Source organism: Rousettus aegyptiacus, unplaced genomic scaffold, assembly GCF_014176215.1.
Source record: "Rousettus aegyptiacus isolate mRouAeg1 unplaced genomic scaffold, mRouAeg1.p scaffold_m13_p_2, whole genome shotgun sequence".
Lineage (NCBI taxonomy): Eukaryota > Metazoa > Chordata > Mammalia > Chiroptera > Pteropodidae > Rousettus > Rousettus aegyptiacus.
Genome location: NW_023416295.1, coordinates 63,013,420 through 63,026,863, shown reverse-complemented (window position 1 = coordinate 63,026,863; position 13,444 = coordinate 63,013,420).

Sequence of the window (13,444 nt, the reverse complement as noted above, 5' to 3'; positions counted from 1 at the left end):
ATTACAGGGGTCTCAGCCAATAACTCAGAAGGGCAGGGGGGAATTATTTTTCCTACACTGAGAAAAGAAAGTAACTTATTTTGACCTTGGTAAATCAGGTGCCATCTTAAACAATGTACAAATGGGTGTTCAGTTAATACTACTTCAAATGCCACTTGGAGATGAGATATTATTCAAACCAATAATGACATAAAAACTGCTATCCACAAACAATTAGTAAATTAGCTTTTATTAGTATATTATTTTGTATTATTCCACTATAAGAATATAGTAATACTCAAATACTCTAGTCATCTTTGCCGAATATACTAAATCTGCATAATCTGTGATAATTGTCTGCTCCACATCATGTAATTATGGCATTTTGACGAGGGCTTCTTAGCCTCACTTGACTATTTAGAAGAATTATGTATGTGTCTCTAAAAAGGCCAAAATATACAGTGAAAATCAATAAAAGAACTAGTTAAAAAGATCACGCGTCAATTCATTGGACAAATGGGAGCATGTGGTGAAAATTGTGCTTTATCCACACATCTGGTTTGTTAATATATGCAAGTGAGGGTAGTTTGGAACATCTTCTCTATAATTATTTCACTTAGAGTAAAGAATATGCTCCATTCATTTATTTGTGGGGCGGGGAAGCATGTGGCACGATTGTATAAAATAGGAAATAAAGACACAAATGTATGGCTTTTAAATTTTTATTTGCTTCATTTTTAATGCCTATAGGTTTCAATTTCAGGATTGGCAAACATTTATTGAATAGCTATTGTGAACCATGCACTGGGCAAGGAAGACTCCAAGACATGATAGCATGTGAGTAGGTACCCGCCCACAATGCTCTTACTATAAAATTATATAGTTCTTTTAAACGCCATAAACTTCTGAAAATAAGAGAAAAATGATTTTAAAGTTGTCAAAATAAGTTCCAGCTCTTTTAAGTTATTAACAAATGTTTGTATTTTAACACATTTTTTTCTACAAACTCATCTTGCTTCCAACTTTAGCGATATCCACAAGAACATGTTGACTTCGAGACACATGGTCGTAAATTGTTACTGTGCTAGAGGATTTGGCACCATCCCAAAGAACCAGAGTATTTGGTGCAGAAGCTTTGTTTCTAAGCATTTCTTTATGAAGAGAAGGAAGAGAGCCAGTTTTTTGATGGACTTTATCCTTTTATACAAACCCAGGCTACATGTTTATTTGATGAATATTAGAACAACTCCACCATGAGGCTGTACTACCACCAAAAACAAAAATTCCCACTTCTTGAGTTCCTGTCTCAACAATATTGAAACAAATTTAAGGCGAACACATTGGACCAAGCATTATCCACAGGTACATACTGTGCAAGGAAAGTGTCAGAGTTAACTATTCAAACACTTGGGACCCAGAGTCTACCTGAGTGATGACAGACTATAGCCATCAGTGTTTGCATTTAATCTTTAAAAGTTGTTGATCAGAGACTTCAAGGCCCTCGAGATAAATGTCTTTTGTGAACATGTTTTTAACAATTCATTTTCAATGTAATTTTCAGGCCTATGAACAGAAATTTTTTTCTTCCACATTTCTTTAAAGAGGATTTAGAAACCTATAAAACTTTGTGCTAACCACAAAACTTTTCAAGTCTCAGTTTCCTGCATCTGTAGAATGAGTAAAATAATACTCCCATGTATGGTTGGCACACTTGAGAGTCATCCACAAGGCAGCACGGATTAAATAAGGCAAAACAAATCAGACACCAACTCATTCCTATCCATTAACAAGCCTGATGACTGGCCAAGCAGAGAGGTGTGCACATAATTGGAGTCTGGAACAAAATGGAAGTCTAGTCCTCGGACTTTGGACCCAAGAACTCTATTAAGAAACTGGCAATTGTACTACAAGAAGGGTCATGAGGAGCAGAGCAACAAAGGTAACTAAGTTCCAGTATTAAGTTTTTGCTTTCTTGTCAAATAAATTGAGAGAAGAGGCTGGATACAAGTCAATAAAAATATCCAAGTTGCCTTGGGTAAGTCACTTAACTCTCAGTGTTCTTGCATCATCTATAAAACTGGGACATCAGTGAAACATTTCTCATAGCATCGATGGTAGAGAGTAATCATTATCTAAGGGATAGCTTATTCTTAAGTCACACCATAAAGCAGCCTTCACTCAAGTATCTAACATCTGGAATGCTAACATTGCTGCTGTAGTTTAAGGCCTTATCCCCTAGAATAAAAATGCAAATATAAAACTTTGGAATGAAACTTATTTCACTTGTTAGTAGCTATATTCAGGTTGTCAAAGTCTCAGCCCTGACAAAATGAAGGCCAGAGAGTTCAAAGAAGAGGTGTTTGAGTGTGGGAATATAGAAGCTCAGAATGAGGGTGAAACAAAGGAAAGCCAGTCCGATTAGTGCGTCCTTCACAAATCTCAGAAAGAGTAAAAGACTCTTCATTTGTAGGAGAGAACACACACCCGGAAAGGAGGAGGAATTATCATCACAACCTCACTCAGTGTCCCTGGTTTGCACAGCACCAGCCTTGAGCCCAGAATCTGCATTATATGTAAATAGACTTAATAAAAATAATTCAGTGTGTCTAAATAAAAACATGTCATTTTCTTCCCTCACTCAGTCTCTCCTTCCCTCTTCTCTTCTCTTCCTTTCTTCCTTTTTTCCTTCCTCCTTTCCTTCCTTCACTCCTTTCTTCCTTTTATTCTTCCTTCTTTCCCTTTTTCCTTCCTTTCTTCTTACCTGTCTTCCTTCTTTCTTCTGTAAATATTCATTGGAGTTCAGAGGAGCATATAGTTGCTTCAGGCAACTGTCTGAGTCATATCAATTTTTCAAGAGGAAATGTTTTAAAGGCTGGTGTAGAGACTTACACAATGACATGTTGGTGAATATCTAAATTTATAAACTAAAATGAAATGAAAGGCCCTGTGAAGCTATCTTCCTAAATATTAAAAATAAGCTTTAAACTGTCTCAGTGTAGGTAAAGGGAATTGGTATGCATTTATAGCAGTCAAATAGATGATACGGGCAGAAGAAACAGCACACAGTGAACTTAGAGCTCATTTCAAAAATTGTGTAGAGTTCACTGCATCAATGCTTGTACTGAGCTTATCTCCTTTTTACAGATGTGGAACCTAAAAAAATTTGATAAACTTTCTTTCTAGGTGCTGTGTGTGTGTGTTTGTGCGTGTGTGTGTGTTCTGAATACACCCCTGCCCCTTTCTTGAGTTTGTCTTAGGGGAGAGAGCTGCCCCGTAGGCTTAGTTGTGCCTTCTGAACTTGGTTCTATTGACATTTTTTTTGATGAATATTTATTTTTTAAGTAGAGAGTAATTTGCATATACTGCCAACAATAAGGATCCAACTGATGAATGATTGTCCAAAGGAACAAATGAGCCTCCCTAGCAGCCTGTAGGAAGACTTTTCAACCAAGAATTGTAATCGCCCTTATGGCATCTGAACTGGAGACAAGTTCACACTCACCAGCTGAAGGGATTCAGAACATGCCACTTCCAAATAGGCCACTATGGTGTAGGATTACTTTTAGCTGAAGGCAACTGAGAAAAAGCAGACACAGGTCATGCTCTCCGCCCTCCCCCATCTACCTGAAAACAGAATGTAAATTACCCTTGTGAAGTTGTACTCCTACTCCCCATATCAGAACGGGAATAACAACCTTTTCACGGAAGATGAGATGACAGTAGGAGTCTACACTAATCTTGCTAACTAGACCTTACCTTCCATTATTCTCCCCATATATTTGCCTTCTCATAACTTGCTACCTTTAGAAAATCCTTTTTATCTTGTTATTTTCCTGCAAAATCATCATTCTTCACTAAGAAAGGTGTTATACAAGCCCAAGTTCTAACCACCTCTTTGTGTTACTCATCACTGAGTTCAGAAACTGTTCAGTGAAACCTGTTCAGAAACTCTGGTTATTTTCACTTTAATCTGTCTTTCATCAGTCTAATTTCCAGGGCATTGGTCAATGAATCTAAGATAGGTAGAGGAAAATTTTTCTTCTCCTCCATAGAATAAATTTAACAGTTTGTGAAACAAGTCTTCGAGTGTGTGACACATTCCTGCTGGAAACAAACAGTCCCATGCTTATTTGCTGATGTGACTGAGACTTCTTCTTGGTTACCAAGAATTGTGGGTAACATCTTCATGATTACCAATAATTTCTGACAGGCAGAATGAGAGAGACAGAGGGGAGTGAACTTTGGGAATCCCACAAGGACCTACCTCTTCTATTTATCAAAATCTTAAAACTATAGAAATGATGAAAACTAGAGCTCTTGTTTGTAAGAAAGGCCGAAGGTTGTAGGTAAGAGAGGAGGTTGAGAGCTTCAGCTTCTCTCAAGTGCTCACACCAAATACATTTGGCTACATGTATAACTTCATCCAAAGCAGAAATTTATTTCTCCAGAAGCTGGAAACAATTCTCCCCTACCCTGGGCTACACACGTGCACAGTTTCCTTTGGGCATCTGATGACTATTTCAGGAGACAATAATTGCAGCCCCAAATGTACCAGAGCTTGGCATACATTACTTCCTTGTGTTCTCTTGACAACAGTGTGAAACATTATAATAATTCCCATTTTACAGATTGGAAATCTGAAACTTAACTCCAAAATCACACGGCTAACAGATGGTAGAGCCAATATTAAAATCGCATCTACATGACATGTGCTCTGAACCATTACCCTCTCCATGTTGCCAACCATGCATAATAAGGATGTCTTTAATTTTACCAAAGAGGATATGAGCATAATTTCCATGTAAAATCATTCCCACTTGTCCTCATCCAGTTCAGTGGATTAATCAAACTGAGAGTCAAGCTAAGAAAGAGTTTTATGGAAACCATAAGAATTGAAATTCTTTTCAAATATTTCATGAAAATTACTCATCCCACATGCTTCCTATAATAAGTTCTCTGGCTCTTTATTGAGCCTAGTTTCCATTTGCTGAGGTTACACTTCATTAAACAGAATTCCTTGAAAATAAAAACATTGAACATCAAAGCAGAACTTGATTTCTGACCTATATTTGGTGATCATTGGAAACAATGAGGTTTCTATGCATCCTTCTCTCCTTTTTCCTCTTTCCTTGCGATTACTCCCATCTTTTGTAATTCATTATACCCCAAGGCAATTACTGCATTTTGTGAAATGCACAGCTTTAAAAGCGATTTCCATACAGGGTTACAGAAACTGAATGCTACATTTCTACGCAAAGTACCCCTCCTTAGGGCATGGTGGATTAGCCTTTTCATGCTAATGGATTTAGATGGAGCTGGACGGAGCTGTTTTTTGGCAGTTCCACAGTGTATTGAAAAGTCCCTGCACATAATTGTTCTTTTTAAACCAGTGCTTTTGTGACCGACAAGACAAGTTACATCCTATGTTACTCTTCAACCTAAACCCAGTTGTTGCTCACTTAGCCACTTAGCTGAGAATGCCAGCCTTTCATGGAGATAGCAATTAAAATAGGTCAATCTGAAATCTTTCTGTGACTGTAAGGTCATACCCCACCTCTAACCAAGAAATATCGGAGCTCTGCTCTTAAACTTTGGACTTACTTTCAGACCAGTTGGCCACTCATCATTGCTGAAAACCCATTTCATCCATGAACCAAGTTACCCAAATACTTCTTAACCAACATTGCACTTAAGTGTACGTGACCTGAAATTTAATGAGCTCTGTTGAAATAGCGAAAATTGAAGAGTTTTGCCTTGTTTTATTTAACTGAATTAATACTTCCAAGAACTGGCTCATAACATTTTCTGTGGCTTTTTAAACCAATTCTTCATGGACCAAAGAACCAAAGATGCACGGCATTGATTTCAATATTATATTAGATCTATAATAAATACTTCATAGAAAAAAAAGGGATCTTTAACACCATTTCAATGCTTTCTAAAGAGGAATAACAAAGTGTGTGGTGAGGACTCTTTTCAAATTCATCGGTTTAAGTACAGATATATTGAAATCATGCACAAGTATTAAATAAGTAAGGAGCCAAAAGAATTCCCCTGTCTGACAATACATAAGTTGCGGAATCTTCCAGAACCTTAATTTCTTCATTTATAAATTAAAGCTTACAATGCCTTCTTCAGAGAGCTGTTGAGAAGGTTGTTTGGTCTCCTGTATGAAAGTGCACTGTAATCTGAAGCGTTTTATGTATATTGATTTGATATGATTTAATATGATCCACTTGTTTATGGCTTAAACAAAGTTGTTTGATCTAAGAGTGAAGTTGGTTACATTAAGGAAGCTGGGTCAGGATGTTGTCAAAGACATCTGTTGTCACTGATATGCACCAGTAAGTAGCTCAGCTGATGACAGGGCTTATTGATAAAAACACGTGGAGAAGAAACTATGGCTGGGGACATTTAGTCTTTAAATACAAAGAGTTTGTGAGAACTTACCCTAGAGTGTTGCATATGGGAAAGGCAACTCTTGGCTGATCTAAATAGCTCTCCAAAGACCTTAGAGCATTAGATGCTGCCATTGTAAGGAGACTTTTTACCAGCAGGGGTGAAAACTCTGCAGTAGCTTGTGAGAGAGATCACCCTGCTCACTAACACCAGCACCTTCATTCTCTAGCAACATGCCCTAGTAAACAAGGGACTTTTACTTTGCACCCTGCAGCTGGGCATCAGCTCTTGGTTGGCAAAGTCAACTCTTCTGAGAATCAACTCGTAGAAAGGTATACCTCAAATTAAATTTGGATTTTATTTCTTTCATTTCCCTTTAGCCTAGAATAATAGTGTGATTAATCTGTCATTGGTTTGGAGGATGTTATTTGTTTATTGGCTTATTAAGAGACATTATCCTGTATGCTATTACCTTGTGAAATGCTATTAGTATTATAAATTATAATCCCCACAGTGAACCTGTGTTAAATAAATTATTGGCAAAGATGGCCTTAGTCTCTGAGCATAATTTGCTCTACAACAGGGATAACTCACTGTCAGGAGGACTGAACATCATGGAACTCTGTTTCTGTCCTGTCTAGTGAGAGAACTGGCTAGAGAAAATCATGCCTTTCTCTCCCTTTGCAGCCTCTTGTCTCTCTCTAAAATCTTCTCTGTATGGGTGTGTTGATCTGCTCCTCAACAATATTCTTCTCATAATTCTGCTACTGACATTATCTTTTGTTTGGTAATATTCAGCTTTAACTGCTTCTGAGTAAGGGCCTCCTTTGCTTTTGTACCATTCAGAATTTGTTTCCACCATCAATTGAAATCACTGTGCTCAAGGTTAATAGCTATCCCAGGTTGCTAAATACATTTGAATACTTCTCAGTCCTCACCTTGCTCATTCTCGCAGGTGGATTTAACAAAATTGACCCTCCCTCTTTCTTAAAACACTTTCTTCACTTGCCTTCTTGAATAACATATTCCTGCTTTCCTCTTATCTCACAGGCTTATTTTAAACTTCCATGTCCTTTGCTAGCTTCTCATTATTGCCCTGATATCTTAATGTTGGAGTGCATCAGACCTCTTTTCTCCTCTAACCTCCTACTTTCTTAGGTGATCTCTTTGCCCTTGATAATGTTAAACACTATTCACTCCAGATTCATTCGTGTCCCCTAAACTAGTCTACTCAACTATTTAACTTTTGTTAATTTGCTAAGATAGCCATAACAAAATAACACAGGCTAAATGGTTTAAACAACAGTAATTTACTTTCACACAGTTCTGGAGGTTAGAAGTTCAAGGTCAAATTATTGGCTGGTTTGGTTTCTTCTAAGGCCCTTTTTCTTGGTTCCCTCTGTCTTCATATGGTCTTCCTTTTGTTCATATTTGCGTCCTAATAATTTTCTTATAAAAAAAATCAGTTATACTGGATTAAGACTCATTCATTTTACTTTAATTACTTCTTTAAAGACCTTATTTCCAAATACGGTCACATTCTGAGGTACTGAGATTAGTCTTCATAATATAAATTTGGGAGAACACAACTCCGCCCGTAAGAGAGCTAGAAATTCAATTTCTCCACTTGAAGAAATAATGGAAATTCCGAACTTAACATGGTCAAAACTTATCTTTACATCCCACTTCACCTCAGTGTTCTCTCAGTGTTCTCCACCTTATTTGGTCTTTATTCAATATATCCTCTTATCTAATACAGTATTTTCAATTACTCTCTAGCCCTACATCAGTCTATACCTTTATATTTTTATTATCTATCTGTCACTAAAATACAAGCAGGGCAGGGATTTTGTTCTCTTAATTGCTTTACCCCCAGCACTAAGAAGAGTTGACTGATACACAGTAGTTACTCAATAACTAGCTGCTGAGTGAATAAATGTGATGATCACAACTCTACTAGGTTGGTATGTTAATTGTCTTTATTTAATAAATGAAGAAATTAAAACCCAGGGAAAATATGTAACTTGCATTAGGTCATAGAGCTAGTAAGGAGTGAAGTTGAGATTTGGACCTAAGTCATTTGAATCCAGATTGCTGATAAGCAATAACATTCCAGTGTGGCAAATGCTGCTTCTAAAGAACGGAGTGTATTGGAGCCCTTAGGAGGGGTGCCTACTCAGGAGTTATAAAAAGGAGACAACTGGTAAATAAGTAATGTGAAAAAAGTCCCAAGCTTAGGCAACCTCACATATATATGCAGGCAAGGTAAGATCCTAAATCAGGTCAGTGCTCAGTAACTAGTCCTTTATAATTCACAGCAGAAAAGCAACAGGAATATTGACCTGCATACATAGAGGTGGTTTTCTAAAACAAAAATGAAAACTTAGGCTATGTAAACTTGAATAACTTATTTCACCAAGGAGAGCTCATTTTAGTATTCATTATAATAATTTGACAATAAAAACCCATTTTTGACATTAAGTATAATAATTAGTAAAATTCTAAGAATTGGTGAAGATATAGATGATGAGAAAAATGAGAAATAACTTAAGAAATATACTTTTTTTCTGAAATAATTCTATGTAGAGTCTAGAGTCTTATTTAGGGATACCGATTGCCCTTACAGTTGAAGTTACCCAGCATATATATCTTATCACCAATCTATGTTGAAGTGTTAGAAAGTTAATTATAAGCGATGTTGTCTGTAGGAGCTAGAAAGGCTACAAGTGTTACGTCCAACTCCAGATAAGTACTTTAAGAAAAAGAAAGCATGCCACTAACTGGGCCAAGTGATACCACCCAAATTTAGCTTTAAAAAAAATTATTGAAAAACATGCTAGTAGAAGATAATCATCTGATTCTCTTTATACCTGCCATATTTATGAGTGTGAGCCATCAGTCATATGCTTTAGATGCAGTTATAGTCCTGAAAAGGCTTAAAAATATACTTACAGAAAATTCTTGTCAACTTCTGTGCAAAATCCTGTGAGGCTATTGACTAGTCTTAGACTGAACTTATAAATTAATTTGGGAGAAACCATTATCTTAGACTATTGAATCTAACATCCATGGTCGTGGTACATCTCTCTATTTAATTCTTCTATTTACATATTGTAGGGTTTCTCAAACTCAGTACTATTGACATTTGGGACCAGATAATTCTTTGTTGCCTTGTGCATTGTAGGGTGTTTAGCAGTAGCCCTGGCCTCTACTCATTCGATGATAGTAGCATTCTTGGCCCAGGTGTGTTTGTTTATCAAAGATGCCTCCATACATTTCCAAATGTCCCATAAGAGCAAAATCATCTTCTGTTGAGAACCACTGCCTTAAAGAAAATTTTGCACATATTATCAAGAAGATACAAACAAATCTATTTATTGCAACATTATTTATGATAATAAAATATTAATAAGAGTATGGATCACACTAACCTTGGTTTATTCCCACAACAAAATTTTATAGACCTATCTCTCTATGTATCTACGTGTGACTAAATCTTTAAAAACAAAGTTCAATTAAAAAAAGCAAATTGCTTAAGTCTAGTATCATATAGTACCATTTATATATACTTTAAGTACTTAACCAATATTCTACATAATCAACAATATTTTAAACATGGTAAAATTTTTAAAACTTCCATGGGAATAATTTCCACAAATTTCAAGATAGTTGAAGAGACAGGGATGGAAATCTGGTAAAGCTTTAGCTTTAATTCTTTCAATTTTATTTCTTTAAAAAACAAAAGTGATCTAAAAAAAAAAAAGATGGTAAATATAATATGCTTTGTTTGGATAGGAGGCTTATGAGTATCTGTCCTATTATTTTCCATACAATTCTGCACATTTAAAGTATTTCATAATAAAAAAATATAAAATATAATTATATTTTAGACTAAATCCATGAGCTAACTTTGAGGATTTGGCTGAAATTGAAAAGCTTCTACTTTCTCAAAAGTAATTTGTATTTGAATATTTTATTAGACTTTTAAAACAGTTTCTGAATTCTCCCTCAACTCTCATGTGTAAATGAGAGCTAAATATGTTTCAAGTCAATATTATTAATCAGTAAATAATAAAAATTCCACAAGATTCACTCATAGATTAGATGCTAGATCTGCCAAAGGAGCCTTTAAATTGCCCAAATGTAAAACACTCATAATTGATCTTAGTGATATTAGAAGGTTCAAACATTAACAGAGAATTTAATATTTAAATTATACTAGGTAAAATACTGGATCCTAATTTTGGAAGGTTTATAATGTTGGTGAAGTTCATCTCTATCCCTGAGATTAAGAAAACTAATACATTGAGTGATTTACAGACCAATTTTGCAATTGCTTTTTATGAGTGTTATAGTTTTACAAATGCCCTTATTCAACTTTGAAAATACAATGATAGTACAATCACAGCTGTAGGACCCATTAATTATTTTTCATTTTTTGTGTAATGACTTTCTGAAGAAAAAGTTTTTTAAAAAAAATATTGTCTCACCCTGAGGTTGACAATCTCTGAAAAGCCAAGTCTGTAGCTCTATTTAAGTCAAAGGTCAGTTCAGATGGAATTTCAACTTATTTTTCAGTTTCTAGTCTTTCAAGAGACCATGTCACTTAACACTATTCCTTTCATACAGCAAAGAAATGAAAGGTCCCAAATGATAAGGATAGACAATAATACTCATAATTATGATAAAAGCACCATCAATATACTCTCCAGGAAAATTTTTTTATATGACATCAAAAGCTTGGTACAAGAAATGAAAAGAAGAAGAAAAAAAATGTGCTTGTACTACTAGTGTTCAGGCATTTGACGCCAATCATATGTCACTGACTCAAGATAGCATGCTAGCAGGTATCGAATTCAAAAATTAATAAGATCTTCCCTTTACTTTAATGGTACAAATTGAATATGTGTATCAAATTCTAGAAACAAGAGCTATATTAGTTTTCAATCAATAGGTGCTTTAGTTAATAACAGGTTTTTTTCAAGACGTAAATTGTTTTTCAGTTTGAGTTATTTACCCGTGTTTAAATTAAACTTCTTTACTGAACATCTAAAGAATATGATGTAGAATGTCTTTGAATTTTTGACTCATAATATACGAGAGATATTTTTATTATTTGTATTTAAGCAATTATAAAGAAATTACCACAGGGAATAATTCCTTTGAGGCTAAAGACCCTGTTGTGAGGTAACCACTCTGTAGAAGTCATCTGAGACACATGAAAATTTTGGACTTGGCCTTGACTGATAACACTGGAGAGGGTCAAACAGAATATCTCAGGCTGAGAAATCTCCATGCTCTGGTACTTTACTGAAAATAAGGGGATGAGAGGTTTACCAACTGAATGTTGAGACCGCCAACCCTTTCCTCTTCTTGGTTCCCAAAATGCTGGCATTCAAGCTAATATTCTCTAGGTAGATGATTGAAATTTCATTTTATGAGGAATCTAAACTGCCTAAGACAAGAGATCTAAAGATGCTAATAGCTAAGATTCAAAGGTGGCGAAGAAAAGGCCCAGATCACTTTCAGTAAAACTCATGGTCAACAAGCCCAGTCTGGGTGTAGAATTTCTAATTACTTCTTTTTTTTTTTTTTCTAGTTAACTTCTTGATGCTCAATTCTCAAATGCAAGCAGTCGATTTCGGTCACCAGACAAACACAGAGTGTCTCAAATAATAAAAATCAGAGGCCAGGTAGACAGACATATCAACTCAAAGGAAATAAAGAATATGCAAGGAGAATAACTTGTATAAATTGGTGGAGACCAGTAGGTTCTGGGAAATATGTCTCCAAGGAAAGGAAATTTATAGAATCCTTGATGGGTCTGAATATAGTCAAAGATTTATAGAACTGGGAGCATGGTGAGAATAAATTAGTGTTAAGTACATTTAAAATTTTAGATTCTAAAAAAAACACACACAAAAATAAGGTATTTATCATCTTCAAGAAAATAAAAAATACAGATGAAGGCAAAAAATTTTTATATGGTGACATTGGTTAATAAAGTCCAATAAGTTTCAGGTGTACAATTTAACAGTTATACACACACACACATATATGTGCATTTAGTTAGATTTCTTTCTATCATTAAATATTTGATCCCTTTTACCCCATCTATCTCCCTCCTCCCCCTTCCCCCTTATCCTCTGGTTAGATAAGGCAAAATCATGAATAATAATGATGTTAATCCTGAACATTGGCTTAATCAAAATTGTTATAACTGTAATAGAAAGATTGGCAGGAAAGAGAGTGTTCATGTGCCATGGCGGAAGGCAGGGTAGTAAAAGAAAAAAAAATCCTCATTCTTCAAGTAGGAAACCAATAATTAATTAATACAATTTTGAAATCCAGAAAAAACATATAAGTAGGCCATTTAGATATATGCCATATACTTATGTATACTATTTTGGGTATATGGAAGTAAATACCAGAAGAATCAACTAAATATGTTAAAATGATTATTTCTGGGTAGTATGAAATGGTAGGAGAGGGTACATCTTATAGTGAACATTATGAAATCGTAACGTATAATAAACATTACATGATACATGCAATAAACACTATAGATATCACATTTAAATCATATGCATGTTGTGGAAGCAGAATTCCAAGACAGTCCCCATGATCTCTACTCACTGGGGAATACACTATGTAATCCGCTCCTCGGAGTATGAATAGAACATGTGACTTACTTCTACTGAATAGAATACGGCGAAGGTGATAGAATGGCATTCCCTCAATTATATTATGTAAGACTCAGTCTTAGACTAGAGAAAGACTGTGTTGTTAACCTAGAAGAAGCAAACATGTCAGAGAAGCCCTTCTGACAAGGAACCATGGGCCACTTCTAGGACCTGAGGGCAGACTCCAGCCAACAACCAGCAAAAAGCTCGGGTCCTCAGTTATACAGCTAAAAGGAAATGAATCTGCCTACAATCTGAATGACTTTTGTTTACTCAGGTGAGCTGAGACCATTTTGTGTTTTGTCTTTCTGTGAAAACAACCAGCAAAACTAATTACTGTCATCATTTCACAAGGTGCAATTGACTTCAACCCAGATCATTAG